The sequence below is a fragment of the Cherax quadricarinatus genome, chromosome 95 (assembly GCF_038502225.1).
Source record: "Cherax quadricarinatus isolate ZL_2023a chromosome 95, ASM3850222v1, whole genome shotgun sequence".
Classification (NCBI taxonomy): Eukaryota; Metazoa; Arthropoda; class Malacostraca; order Decapoda; family Parastacidae; genus Cherax; species Cherax quadricarinatus.
Window position 1 is genome coordinate 8,364,701 of NC_091386.1, and position 14,118 is coordinate 8,378,818.

At 38.9% G+C, this 14,118-nt stretch overlaps 1 long non-coding RNA gene across 1 annotated transcript in view; it reads left to right on the plus strand.

The window, feature by feature from the left end:
• The first annotated feature begins 314 nt into the window (after nucleotides 1-314).
• LOC128703942 (uncharacterized) overlaps nucleotides 315-14,118 on the plus strand; it is a 44,718-nt gene continuing 30,914 nt past the window's right edge. Inside the window, exon 1 of the long non-coding RNA XR_011394693.1 lies at nucleotides 315-496. This is a non-coding gene — a long non-coding RNA (uncharacterized lncRNA). The remainder of the gene's footprint in view (nucleotides 497-14,118) is intronic.

Genomic DNA, 14,118 nt, shown 5'->3' on the forward strand with positions numbered 1-14,118 from the left:
TGGGGGGGTCAGGTTGACAGAACCTCACACTGGGGGGGGGTCAGGTTGACACAACCTCACACTGGGGGGGTCAGGTTGACACAACCTCACACTGGGGGGGGTCAGGTTGACACAACCTCACCCTGGTGGGGGGTCAGGTTGACACAACCTCACCCGGGGGGGGGACAGGTTGACACAACCTCACCCTGGGGGGGGGGTCAGGTTGACACAACCTCACCCTGGTGGGGGGTCAGGTTGACACAACCTCACCCTGGGGGGGTCAGGTTGATACAACCTCACCCTGGGGGGGGGTCAGGTTGACACAACCTCAGCAGCGTCACAACAACAAGTGCCACCAGCTGACAGCTCCTGCCTGGCACTTCTCTTACAATTATCTCGTAGTTACCGTAGAAACTGCTAAAGAAACTTACACTTTGCTTCAAGAAGAAGCACTTACGCAACTTTCTGCGTCAGTGGAACCTCAGAAAAGTGTTAAGTGTGCCGCCAGGAGACGTTTGTAAGTGTATTAGTAAGCCAGAGGAAGCTGGCTTAGATAAGACTCTGGGTTTTTCATTAACTCTGAGGGTTGGAAATAAATGGTATAAAATACCGACACAATGGAAATATAAACACATATGCAGTATAATGTGATCCTTTATTGACTACGTTTCGCCCACACAGTGGGCTTTTTCAAGTCACAAACAGAACTAGTTCTGTTTGTGACTTGAAAAAGCCCACTGTGTGGGCGAAACGTAGTCAATAAAGGATCACATTATACTGCATATGTGTTTTTATTTCCAACTCTGAGGGTTAATAACCCAGTTAATAACCCAGTAAAGTTATGGGTTTTAGCAACACGGGTTTAAGTAGGTTTATTTAGGTTATGGGTTTTAGCAACACGGGTTTAAGTAGGTTTATTTAAGCTCAGCTACACGTAAATATAATGATCATAGTGATGTAGGTGTAAATTATCTGCCTGAATAAACCACAAAAATGAAAGATATTTTTGTGGTTCTTGTACCCCTCAAGGAAGGTTCCTTGATGTTGGTGAGGGGCTCTTGATTTAGGGAATTGGATCTGTGCTCCAGTTCCCCGAATTAAGCCTGAATGCCTTCCACATCCCCCCCCCCAGGCGCTGTATAATCCTCCGGGTTTAGCGCTTCCCCCTTGATTATAATAATAATAATGTGGTTCTTGTAATGTGACCTGACCTGACAAGGTTAGGGTGTTGGCTTAAGCCGGTAGGAGACTTGGACCTGCCTCACATGGGCCAGTAGGCCTCCTGCAGTGTTCCTTCTTAAGTTTTAAAGTTAAAACAGCTAAGTTACTCGACTGTGAGAAAGTTATAATAAAAGTGGATAAACTAGGAATAAATTATTTACAGTAACATTAAAGAGAGGATCACCTTGATGCTGGGGAAGGGCTCTTGATCTAGGGAACTGGATCTGTGCTCCAGTTCCCTGAACTGAGTCAGAATACCTTCCATCCCCCCCACATGAGTTGTGTAATCCTACGGGTTTAGTGCTCCCCCATGATTATAATACTTTTCACTTCCCACAGACACTGTATAATCCCTACAGGTTTAGTGCTCCCTATCAGTAAGTTTATTCAGGTACACACAAATATATACATTATCACACATAGCAACATATATATAGACAACCTGAGATGACCCCAAAAAAAAGTGACTTATTTCCATTAATGGCCATTAATGGCCTTAATATGAATATATGTCTTATATAAATTACATTCAATTATAATTAATAATCTACTGTACAACTATGATATAATTAATATTCTACTGTAGAGCTATAACATTATTCTTAGTATTAAGTAGTAAGACAATAATGTTAAGTTGGCCCATAATGACCAGGTATTTATTTATTTATTTATTAATTTGAACCTGATACAGAGAAGTACAAGGAATATAGTTATTACAGTTCAACATGCTAAAGTCCCTTGTATGTAGAGCATTATGGACAGTTTAAAATTAACTTAAGATTAACTAAGCAATGATATATTTAGTGGTACAAACCCCTCAAGGAAGGTTCCTTGATGTTGGTGTGGGGATCTTGATTTAGGGAATTGGATCTGTGCTCCAGTTCCCCAAATTAAGCCTGAATGCCTTCCACATCCCCCCCAGGCGCTGTATAATCCTCCGGGTTTAGCGCTTCCCCCTTGATTATAATAATAATAATAATCACTGGTACAAAAATTATTGTATATAATAGTTCTCTTTGTATTACAACACATTATTGTAAAACATAATCTCAGTGTACTATTTGCAAAGACATAAATAAATAAATAAATAAATATGATAATTATTATTTACATTTAAAAGTTAAAAACAAGTATCTTAACTATGTAAAAGCAGTTACAATAAAAGATTTAGTTCTAGGAGAGAGATAAAATTATTTATTTTCGTACAAGAAATCTCTGTCCTCGCTTTCTGTTGCCTTATTTATGAGCTACATTTTAGTTCTCTTCTTGAACTGGCTTTTGCAAGGATAGGCTTTGACCTCAATAGCAATAAGTCACTCTGACTGTTTTTTTGGGTTATCCTGGGTACTTTACACATATGCTGCTATGTATGATAATCTATGTAACTGTACAGTGGACCCCCGCCTTACGATGGCATCGCGTTACCTTAAATCCGCCATACGATACATTTTAATGCAAAAATTTTGCCTCGCCCCACGCGATTCGTTCGGGACACGTCCCACGCATGGCCTCAGCTACCGCGTGCGTGCCAGTGTTTACAAGCCAGCCAGTGTGGTCACATCCACGCATACATTCGGTACATTTCATATTATCACAGTGTTTTTAGTGATTGTAGCTGCAAAATAAGTCACCATGGGCCCCAAGAAAGCTTCTAGTGCCAACCCTGTGGGAAAAAGGGTGAAAATTACTATGAAAATGAAGACAGAGATAATTGCTAAGTGCGAAAGTGGAGCGCGTGTCTCCGAGTTGGCCAGGTTGTATACCAAACCCCAATCAACCATCGCTACTATTGTGGCCAACAAAACGGCAATCTAGGAAGCTGTTCTTGCAAAAGGTGCAAGTTTGTTTTCGAAACAGAGATCGCAAGTGATAGAAGATGTTGAGAGACTCTTATTGGTGTGGGTAAACAAAAAACAGATAGCAGGAGATAGCATCTCTCAAGCGATCATATGTGAAAAGGCTAGGAAGTTGCATGAGGATTTAATTAGAAAAATGCCTGCAACTAGTGATGTGAGTGAATTTAAGGCCAGCAAAGGTTGGTTTGAGAGATTTAAGAATCGCAGTGGCATACATAGTGTGATAAGGCATGGTGAGGCCAGACCTGAGGAAACTGCTTCAGAGGAGGGGAGAGAGAAATTGAAGAAGTTGCCTACTTCAAAGATTAAGGAAATGTGTGCAAAGTGGCTTGAAGTGCAAATCTTTGCGGATGAAAATCCCTGACACAGCTACTGCAAGCCGTTCTGGTGACTATTACAATGACACTGTTATGGCCCATTTTAGGAAAGTCTTAAAGGAACGGGAGGTACAGAGCTCTATGGACAGATTTGTTGTGCGACAGAGGTCCAGTGACTCTCAAGCTGGTCCTAGTGGCATTAAAAGAAGAAGGGAAGTATCCCCGGAAAAGGACTTGCTACCTCAAGTCTTAATGGAAGGGGATTCCCCTTCTAAACAATAACACCATCCACACTCTCCCCTCCTCCCATCCCATCAGTCATCACCAGATCTTCATTAAAGGTAAGTGTCAATTATTCTATTCTAGTAGAGTAGTAATTGTGCATGTCTTTTTCAGTTTGTGTGTATTAAAATTAATATTTCATGTGGTAATAAATTTTTTTTTTCATACTTTGGGGTGTCTTGCATGGGGTAATTTGATTTCCATTATTTCTTATGGAGAAAATTAACCCTTAAACTGTCCAAATGTAGATCTATGTTTTTTCAACATTTGAAAGTATGTAAAAAAAAGTAAATCTTCTTTTCTTTTTTTTACATTTGAAAACGTGTAAAAAAAACTTTGATCTACTTTTTTTTTTGTTTGAAAATATGTAAAAAAACATAGATCTACTTTTGGGGCACTACGCATGTGAACGTAAATTTGTTTGGACAGTTTAAGGGTTAATTCGCCTTATGATAATTTCGGCTTACGATGAGCTCTCAGGAACGGATTAATATCATAAGGTGGGGGTCCACTGTATTTGTGTATACCTGAATGAACTTGCTTGCACAGGCAGTCTGAAGCCTGACCACTGACTCGAGGTACTGCAAAGTTGTTCTCCCTTCCCATTGTTCTATAATTGCATTGCTTCCCAGCCTTAACAAATTTGGCAGTAAGATATTGGGGACACTGGTTGTGAGCAATTTTATAAATGTAATTTAGCTTTAGTTGTTTTGCTCTGTCTTCAACATTCAGCATGTCCAGTTGTAATTCATCCTGGCCTACATGTTCTCTTAGACTCAGGTCCAGAATGAATCTCACCATTTTGTTCTGGGTGATTTGTAGCCTATCTTTTAGTTTTTGGTTAAGGCAGAGCTAGACATAGGGCCCTGCAAGCCTCAGTAGGTAGACATTGCCCCTCCCTGTAGAGGAATGTTAGTCTGGCATTCGCTTTCTTTACAACATTGTTCCCTATTAGTACTCCTGACATGCTTGGGTCAAAAGGGATTTCTAGATATTTTGCAGAATTTACTGTAATAATAGGTTCCCCATTTCACTGGGCATTAAAATTATCTACTCTTTTCAATTTATGTTTCATTCCAAAGAGTATAGCTTCCATTTTCCTGAGTAGCAGTGATAGTTTGTTGCCTACCAACTATTTGCTACAGGTCTCTTAGTTCTAGTGATAGTGCATTAGCAATGTCTGCTGGGTCTTTCCCTGATACTAACAGAGCACTATCATCTGTGTAGAGTAGAAGCTGCATTTGACACTGATAGGCATGTCATTCACATAGCACAGGAATAGCAAAGGGCCCAGGATACTACCCTGAGGAACCCCACATGTTATTGGCATGGGTTCTGATTCTGTGTTGTTGATCATAACAATTTGGTTCCTGTTGCTCAGGTAGGACTTAAACCATTCTGCAGAACTCATGCCGATAGCTTGTAGTTTCTTACGTAATATATTATGGTTGACTGTATTGCAGGCCTTTTGCAAGTCGAAGGTTACCATTCCTATGAAATTCCCTAGCGACATCTCAGTTCTCAGGTAGTCCATCAAATTAATGAGGGAGGTATCGGTTGAATGAGATCTCTTAAAACCTGACTGGTAACCATGGAGAATGCTTTTGTAATCTAGAATTTTGGACGTCACACTGAGTATACTAACAGGCCTATAGTTGCTGACATCAGATATATTATAATAATAATTAAAGAGAGGATCTGCTTATAATAATTGGTACATGAATGTTAACTATACAAGAACTCCCTCTCCCTTTTCTGTAGCTTCATTCATTAGGTACCTTTTTGTAGCTTCATTCATTAGGTACCTTTCTGTAGCTTCATTCATTAGGTACGTTTTTGTAGCTTCATTCATTAGGTACCTTTTTGTAGCTTCATTCATTAGGTACCTTTCTGTAGCTTCATTCATTAGGTACCTTTCTGTAGCTTCATTCATTAGGTACCTTTCTGTAGCTTCATTCATTAGGTACATTCTACAGCTCTTCCTGTGCTGGCTCATGCTAGGACAGGTATTGCCATATGCAGGCAGTCCATTCCTCTTCTTTATTGCTGTACAGTATAAGGCATTTGAAGCTAGGCCACCTACTGTAGGTAATAATAATAATAATAATAATAATAATAATAATAATATTAATAATAATTTGTACAAATACATGATACAGTGTATACCGACCAAAGCTGACATCGGTAACATACTATATAGAAAGTTCCTGGTTATGCAGAGCATTTCAGGCATTAGTATAGGTTAATTTTGTCCCCAGGATGCAACCCACACCAGTCAGTTAACACTCGGGTACTTACTTATTGCTAAGTGAAGAGTGACAGCAGGTATCATAAGGGAACACATCCTAATGTTTCTACCTGTACTGGGGATCAAACCATGGACCTCAGTGTGTGAGCTGAGTGCGCTACCAACCAAGCTATGGGACATAGGACAACAAAATTATGTTCACTTCCCCTAGTACCATACAGGTCGGCCATCAAATAATCCGGCATCATCGGGACCTGTAGGGTGCCAGATTAGTGACCCTACCGGATTACAGAGTGGTTGGGTTAGAATGCACTTAACCTAATAGCGATATTTATGCAGTGGCGATTTCACCCAATTTACGCCCTATTTTTGGCCCATTCCATTGTTCCAGTCTACCACACTCCTGGCTATTTCACTAGTATTCCTTCTGTAGTGCTGTTTAAATTCAGCAAGGTTTATAAAAGCATTGCACTGAACCTTCACTTCAGAACAGATCTTGCAAGGGTTCTTGCAAGATCTGTTCTTGTTTCTGGTTTGTTATACAAAATGGCTAAGTGGTTTATTATGCATTAAAACCCATCGACTACACGATGGTCTTTAAGGACCTCGATAGAAATAAGTCACTTCATCTAACTTTTTTGGGTTATCTTAGGTTCTTTACACACATGCTGCTATGTATGATAATCTTTGTAACTGTATTTGTGTATACCTGAATAAACTTAATTATTTACTTCTATTCTGTCGACTGAGTACAAGAACCCGCCCATTCACCTGTTTCAACTACCCAATAAAGGGGTCAGAAATTGGCAATTTGGCCAGTTTCACACAAATTTCAAAAGATGCCAATTTCAAAATAGGGGCCAAAATAAACAGTACCAACATTCCTGGCACTAAAACATTTTCTCTGTTCATTAGTCATGTCTCCAGGCCCCTCATATATTACTCTTGATTTCCATTTTGAATTTTTATTCACACAATAATTAGAAGATTTATTATTATGCAGACTACTGCATTATTGTAATAATTGTACGTATACATAATGTCAACCCATTCATGACTGCATATTAGACTGGCCAGTTGGACATGTATTGTTTACTCTTGAACATAAGAACATAAGAACGAAGGAACACTGCAGAAGGCCTACTGGCCCATGCGAGGCAGGTCCAAGTCTCCTACCGGCTTAAGCCAATGCACCCAACCTAGTCAGGTCAGGTCACATTGACTTAAGGGAGGAACACGGCAACCGACCTGGTAGCACAAGCTATCAGGTCTAACTCACACCCACCCACATCTACTCATGTATTTATCCAACCTATTTTTAAAGCTACACAACGTTCTGGCCTCTATAACGGTACTTGGGAGTTTGTTCCACTCATCCACAACTCTATTACCAAACCAGTACTTTCCTATATCCTTCCTGAATCTGAATTTTTCCAACTTAAAACCATTGCTGCGAGTCCTGTCTAGGCTAGATATTTTCAGCACACTATTTACATCCCCTTTATTTATTCCTGTCTTCCATTTATACACCTCAATCATATCCCCCCTAATTCTACGTCTTTCTAGAGAGTGCAGTTTCAGGGCCCTTAGTCTATCCTCATAGGGAAGGTTTCTGATACATGGGATCAACTTTGTCATCCTCCTTTGTACATTTTCCAGAGAATTTATATCCATTCTGTAATACGGTGACCAAAACTGTGCAGCATAATCTAAATGAGGCCTAACCAAGGATGTATAGAGTTGAAGAACAACCTGAGGACTCCTATTATTTATGCTTCTTGATATGAAGCCAAGGATTCTATTAGCTTTATTGCGAACACTTATGCACTGTTGTCTTGGTTTCAGATAAAAATCGAACATTTCCACTACTTTGAGCTCAATTTCAAGGTACTTTTTGTCATGAAACCAATCAAAATCATATTTATTTCTGTAATATATCTTTCATTCTATCAAATGAGACCTGAGAAACGAGAATACAGTCATGAAAACCATATGAAAATATACCGCTAAGGGGTGGCAAATATCTGAGAAGTGAACTCTCTTATTTATTGTCCGATTTCTTTCATTTTTGGTATACATTAAGAAGCATCTTTCTGTCATACATTGTCCAAGTTTCAGTAAGATAGCCCAACAAATAACTGAGAAAAAACCCAACAAATAACTGAGAAAAAAAATATTTACAAAAAATCATATACAGTGTATTTATTTATTTATTTATTTATTTTATGTCTTTGCAAACAGTACATTGAGATTTTGCATTTACAATAGTGGGTTGCAGTACAAAGAGAGCCTCTATTATGCCTAGGCATTATGGGCCAACTTAACATTATTGGCTTACAGTCTCCTTAATACTAAGGAGTATATCATAGTTGTACAGTAGGATAGTAATTATTTCATAGTTGTACAGTAGTATATCAATTATAAATGAATCAAAATTTGTATAATACAAGGATATATTTATATTCAAAAATGCTTTTTGTGAAAACAATGATTCAATTATATTCCTGTCAACAATGGATAAAAGGTTCAATGTGATTGTTTCAGTTAGGATGTGGGAGTACATAGGTGAGTAAGTGTGTACTGAGTACACAAATAACCCGCACATAAAAGACAGAAGCTTACGACGACGTTTCGGTCCGACTTGGACCATTGACAAAGTCACACTGTGTGACTTTGTCAGTGGTCCAAGTTGGACCGAAACGTCGTCGTAAGCTTCTGTCTTTTATGTGCGGGTTATTTGTGTATCGTTCCAGTCACGGTATTGTGCCTTTTTGTTATTTATTTGTGTACTGAGTATTTAGCATTTAGTCTTGGGTGATTAAGTGGCTTTTGAGAAGAGTCTTAAATTGATTTTCAGACTGGATTACATTAATATCTTCTGGTAATGAATTTCATATTTTGGGGCCCTTTATGTGCATAGAGTTTTTACACAGTGTGATATGGACACGAGGTATATCAAAAAGAGATCTGTGTCTTGTGTTGTGGTCATGTGTCCTGTTAAGGTTGGTGAGGAGAAGTTTGAGTGGGGAGCTTATATTTGCGTGTATTGTTCTGTGTATGTAGTAGGCACATGAATAAGTATGGATGTTCTTAACCCTTTGAGGGTCGACAGGCCCTCTCCGAAACTCGTTCTCAGGGTCGGCCAAATTTAAAAAAAAAAAATTATTTTCTCTTATGAAAAGATAGAGAATCTTTTCCCGATCATAAGGACACCAAAAGTTTGAAATTTGATGGAAAACTTACGGAATTATGCTCTCGCAAAGTTAGCGGTCTCGGCGAAGTTTATGCATCGGCGATTTTCCCCACTTTGAGCCCCATTTTCGGCCAATTCCACTGCACTAGTCGACAAAAAACATGAATATTTCGCTAGAACTCCATTTTTTCTATCGAATGGGTGCAAGAAACCACCCATTTATGAAATTCAACTATCCAGTACAGTGGTCAGAATTTAGCAATTTTGCCAATTTCACACAAATTTCAAAAGATGCCAATTTCCGAATAGCGTCCAGAACAAACAAGAAAGACATTCCTGGCACTAAAATGACATTTCCTCTGGTCATTAGTCACGTCTCAAGGCCCCTCTTATATTCTTTTGCTTTCCACTTTGAATTTTTATTCTCACAAAAAATATAAGATTTACTGTTATGCAGACTACTGCATTAGTGTAAAAAATGGTATAAATATTATTGGTGCACTTGTGAAAGAATATTAGACTCACCAGTTGATGTGTATTGGACGCTTGGCACGATTTGTTTACTTTTGAAATTTGGTAAAAATCGAACATTTCTGCTACTTTGAGCTCAATTTCAAGGTACCTTTCATTGTAAAACCAGTCAAAATCATCTCAATTTCTGTAATATGTCTTCCATTCTATAAAATGAGACCAAGAAAACTAGAATACAACAATAAATACCATACGAAAATACAGTGCAAAGTCGCTGTTTTATTAAAAAAAAAAATGGTCAAAGTTTTTTTTTTTCTCATTATGCACTGTGTGCTGCAGGATTTTTTTTATACTGTGCACACTGACCACATAGACCCATTCTTTCATATGAAGGCCTACCAGCTTTCTCCCACTAGATTTGAGGGCGCTAGAATTTAGGCATACTAGTACGTCAAAAACCCTGGGTCGTAAGCCGTACTAGTATGTCCGAAACCCTCAAAGGGTTAATGGTGAGCAGATTCAGACTTTTGAAAATTGGTGGAGTATGCTGGCAGGAGTGGGAATTTGTTATCATTCTTACTGCTGCCTTTTGTTGGGTTATTAGCAGTTTTAGGTGATTGGATGTTGTTGATCCTCATGCACAAATTCCATATGTAAGATAAGGGTATATAAGTGAATGGTACAGTACCAGGAGAGCTGATTGTGGAATGTAGTACCTTATTATTGATAGTATGCCTACAGTCTTGGAGATTTTGTTGGTGATTTGTTGTATGTGTGTCTGGAACTTAAGGCTACTGTCAAGGTGGATACCTAGGAATTTTCCCTCTGTGAGTCTTGTGACTGATGATCCATTTAGCGTTATGTTAATTGGATCATTTGCAGTTTGTTTCCAAACTGAAAGAAATAGGTTTTATCAGTGCTCAGGGTAAGTTTGTTAGTCATCATCCAGGCAGATATTTTCTGTAATTCAGCATTGACTGTGTTTGGGTGGGAAAAGACATATGTAGTGTCATCTGCAAATAATATGGGTTTGAGTAGCTGTGATGCATTCGGTAGATCATTGATGTAGATGAGAAAGAGGAGTGAGCCTAGGACACTTCCTTGTGGGACTCCTACTGTGATTGGTTGGGTGGAAGAGTTTGCATCATTTGCATACATATATTGAGTTCTGTTACTAAGGTATGATTTTAGGTAGTTAAGGGACTGGCCTCTGATACCATAGTGCATTAATTTGGAGTACAGCAGTTCATGGTCGACTGTATCGAAAGCTTTACGTAAATCAATGAAAATGCCCAGCGGGACTTCTTTGTTTTCAAGTGCGGTATATATTAGTTCTAGCATGTGTATGATAATATCATTTGTGCTTTTATTATTCCTGAATCCAAACTGACAAGGGTTTAATATGTTGTGTGAAACGAGGTAGGAATAGATCCGTCTATGAATTAATATTTCAAAGATTTTAGAGAGCAGTGGTAAGTTAGATATTGGTCTATAGTTATTCAAGTCAGCTTGGTCACCTCCTTTATGGATTGGAGTGACCCTCACTATTTTGAGGATTGTTGGGAAGGTAGATGATTCAATGGATTTGTTAAAGACTTGCAATAATTGGTGACAATACTTGAGAAGCTTTTTTGTACATAAAAGCAGGCAAGTTGTTTATGTCTCCTGCCTTGTTTCTAAGGGTGTTTATGATGAGTGTAACTTCAATGGGGTTGCTTGGAGCTAGGAATAGCGTATTTGGGTAGGTGCCTATGAGATAGTCTGATGGACAGGTGTTTGTGCTTGGTATTTTGTTTTCTAGATTTTTTCCTATGGTGGAGAAGCTCAAGCTCAAGCTCAAGCTCAAGCTCAAGCTCAAGCTCAAGCTGGAAACTGGAAATACAGTAGTCACTTTTTGTGACTTTTTTGGGGTTATCCAAGGTTCTCTACACATATGCTGCTCTGTATGATAATCTATGTAGAGGAAATAGCTTTTTTGTTTCAGTTTTATGATGCATTACGAGTGTATATCACAGTTAGTCCTGTGCTACACTGTTGTCTCTAATATAAGCCCCTCAAGACAGGGATAGGAGGATGGTACTTGTATCCCATGTCCTTTTCATACCTTTGTCGGACCGCTCGTTATTATGCAAAATATTATTCATTCTGGAGTATTTACCATGTTTTTATGGTAATCTGTTAGATTAGTTGTGATAGGTAAATAAGCCGTAGTGTTGATATTAGCGTAATAATAAAGCATATTCCCGTGTATCACGAGACTGAGCTCATGGCTGCTCAAAGCCACCTTATCTTTTATGGACAGTGTACTGTGTATGTGCTTTACACAATGAGAAGTATATTTCTTTTATTCGTTGGAACCATTGCTTGTGCTAAAAGTAAGCAGGTTTTAACAATAAATGGAGAAAAAGAAAGTGGAATGACTTATGCAGCAAGTAGCACTACCAAACAGTAGCAGCAGGTTGGTGTGACCCTGGAAATTTGAAATTATGCTAGCTGAAATTAGTGCCGGATTACTGATGGAACTGGATAACTGATTGCCGGATTAGTGATGGCCAACCTGTACAGTGGAACCTCAAATTTCGAACTTAATCTGTTCCAGGAGCTAGTTCTAAATTCGAAAAGTCTGAAATTCGAAGCAATATTTCCCATAAGAAATAATGGAAATACAATTAATCTGTTCCAGAAACCCAAAAATATTCACAAAAAAAAATACATTTTATGGAGATTAATTACAGTTTTACATACACACAACAAATGCTATAGTCTTTAATTATGTATAGTAATATAAAATAACATTTTTACTTACCTTTATTGAAGATTGGTGATGGCATCTGGAAGATAGGGAGGAGGAGAGAGAGAGTTGGGGTTATATTTTGGAAGGAGAATCCCCCTCCATGAGGACTTCCGGTATCAAAGCTCTCTCTGGGGTTGCTTCTCTTCTCTGTATTTTAATGCCACTAGGACCAGCTTGAGAGTCATTGGACCCCAGTCTCACAAAATAATTGTCCACAATCGTCTGTTTGTCTCACAAAATAACTCCACAGTCGTCTGTTTCTGTCTCAAAATAACTGTCCACAGTCGTCTGTTTCTGTCTCAAAATAACTGTCCACAGTCGTCTGTTTCTGTCTCACAAAATAACTGTCCACAATCGTCTGTTTGTCTCACAAAATAACTCCACAGTTGTCTGTTTCTGTCTCACAAAATAACTGTCCACAATCATCTGTTTGTCTCACAAAATAACTCTACAGTTGTCTGTTTCTGTTTCTGTCTCACAAAATAACTCTACAGTTGTCTGTTTCTGTTTCTGTCTCACAAAATAACTGTCCACAATCGTCTGTTTCTCACAAAATAACTGTCCACAATCGTCTGTTTCTCACAAAATAACTGTCCACAGTCGTCTGTTTCTGTCTCACAAAATAACTGTCCACAATCGTCTGTTTCTCACAAAATAACTGTCCACAATCGTCTGTTTCTCACAAAATAACTGTCCACAGTTGTCTGTTTCTGTCTCACAAAATAACTGTCCACAATCGTCTGTTTCTCACAAAATAACTGTCCACAGTCGTCTGTTTCTGTCTCACAAAATAACTGTCCACAATCGTCTGTTTGTCTCACAAAATAACTCCACAGTCATCTGTTTCTGTCTCACAAAATAACTGTCCACAGTCATCTGTTTCTGTCTCACAAAATAACTGTCCACAATCATCTGTTTGTCTCACAAAATAACTGTCCACAGTTGTCTGTTTCTGTCTCACAAAATAACTGTCCACAATCGTCTGTTTCTGTCTCACAAAATAACTGTCCACAATCGTCTGTTTCTGTCTCACAAAATAACTGTCCACAGTCCTCTGTACATCCTGGCAAGCTCAACAAGTCTCACTCCAATCTCATACTTTTGTATTATTTCCTTCTTCACATCTATGGTGTTTCTCACTTTCTTTACCACAGGGGTACTGCTAGCAAGTTTCTTTGGGCCCATGGCAGCTTATTTCACAGCCCCACAAGCACTGAACACAATTAAATAATCATAAAATGTGTGAATGAGATCGCAGGTTAGTGTTCACTCAAGCATAAACAAAGCTAGACTGCTCACGGCGCCTGCACGGGGACGCGGACAGAGTGGGCCAGTGGACAGGTCCCGTACCCGGCGGTCTGAAAATAGGGGCGCGTTCGATAATAGGGACACAGTTTGTCCGAAAAAATCGTCTTATTTTCGAAACGTTCGATATGTGATACGTTTGACAAACTTGGCAGCAAGATATTCTGGACACTGCTTGTAAGCAGTTTTATAAATATGATTTATCCTGAGTTGTTTTACTCTGTCTTCAATATCAGCATATCCAGTTGTTGTAATTCATCCTGGCCTACATTCTGTATTGGACCAGGTCCAGGATGAATCTCACCATTTTGTTCTGGGTGGTTTGGGGTCTATCTTTCAGTTAAGGCAGAGTACCATAAAAAGCAAAAATAATATATTTAGCATTGTTTAAGAGCTAGACATAGGGTTCTGCGAGCCTCAGTAGGTAGACACTGTGCCTGTCTGTAGAGGAA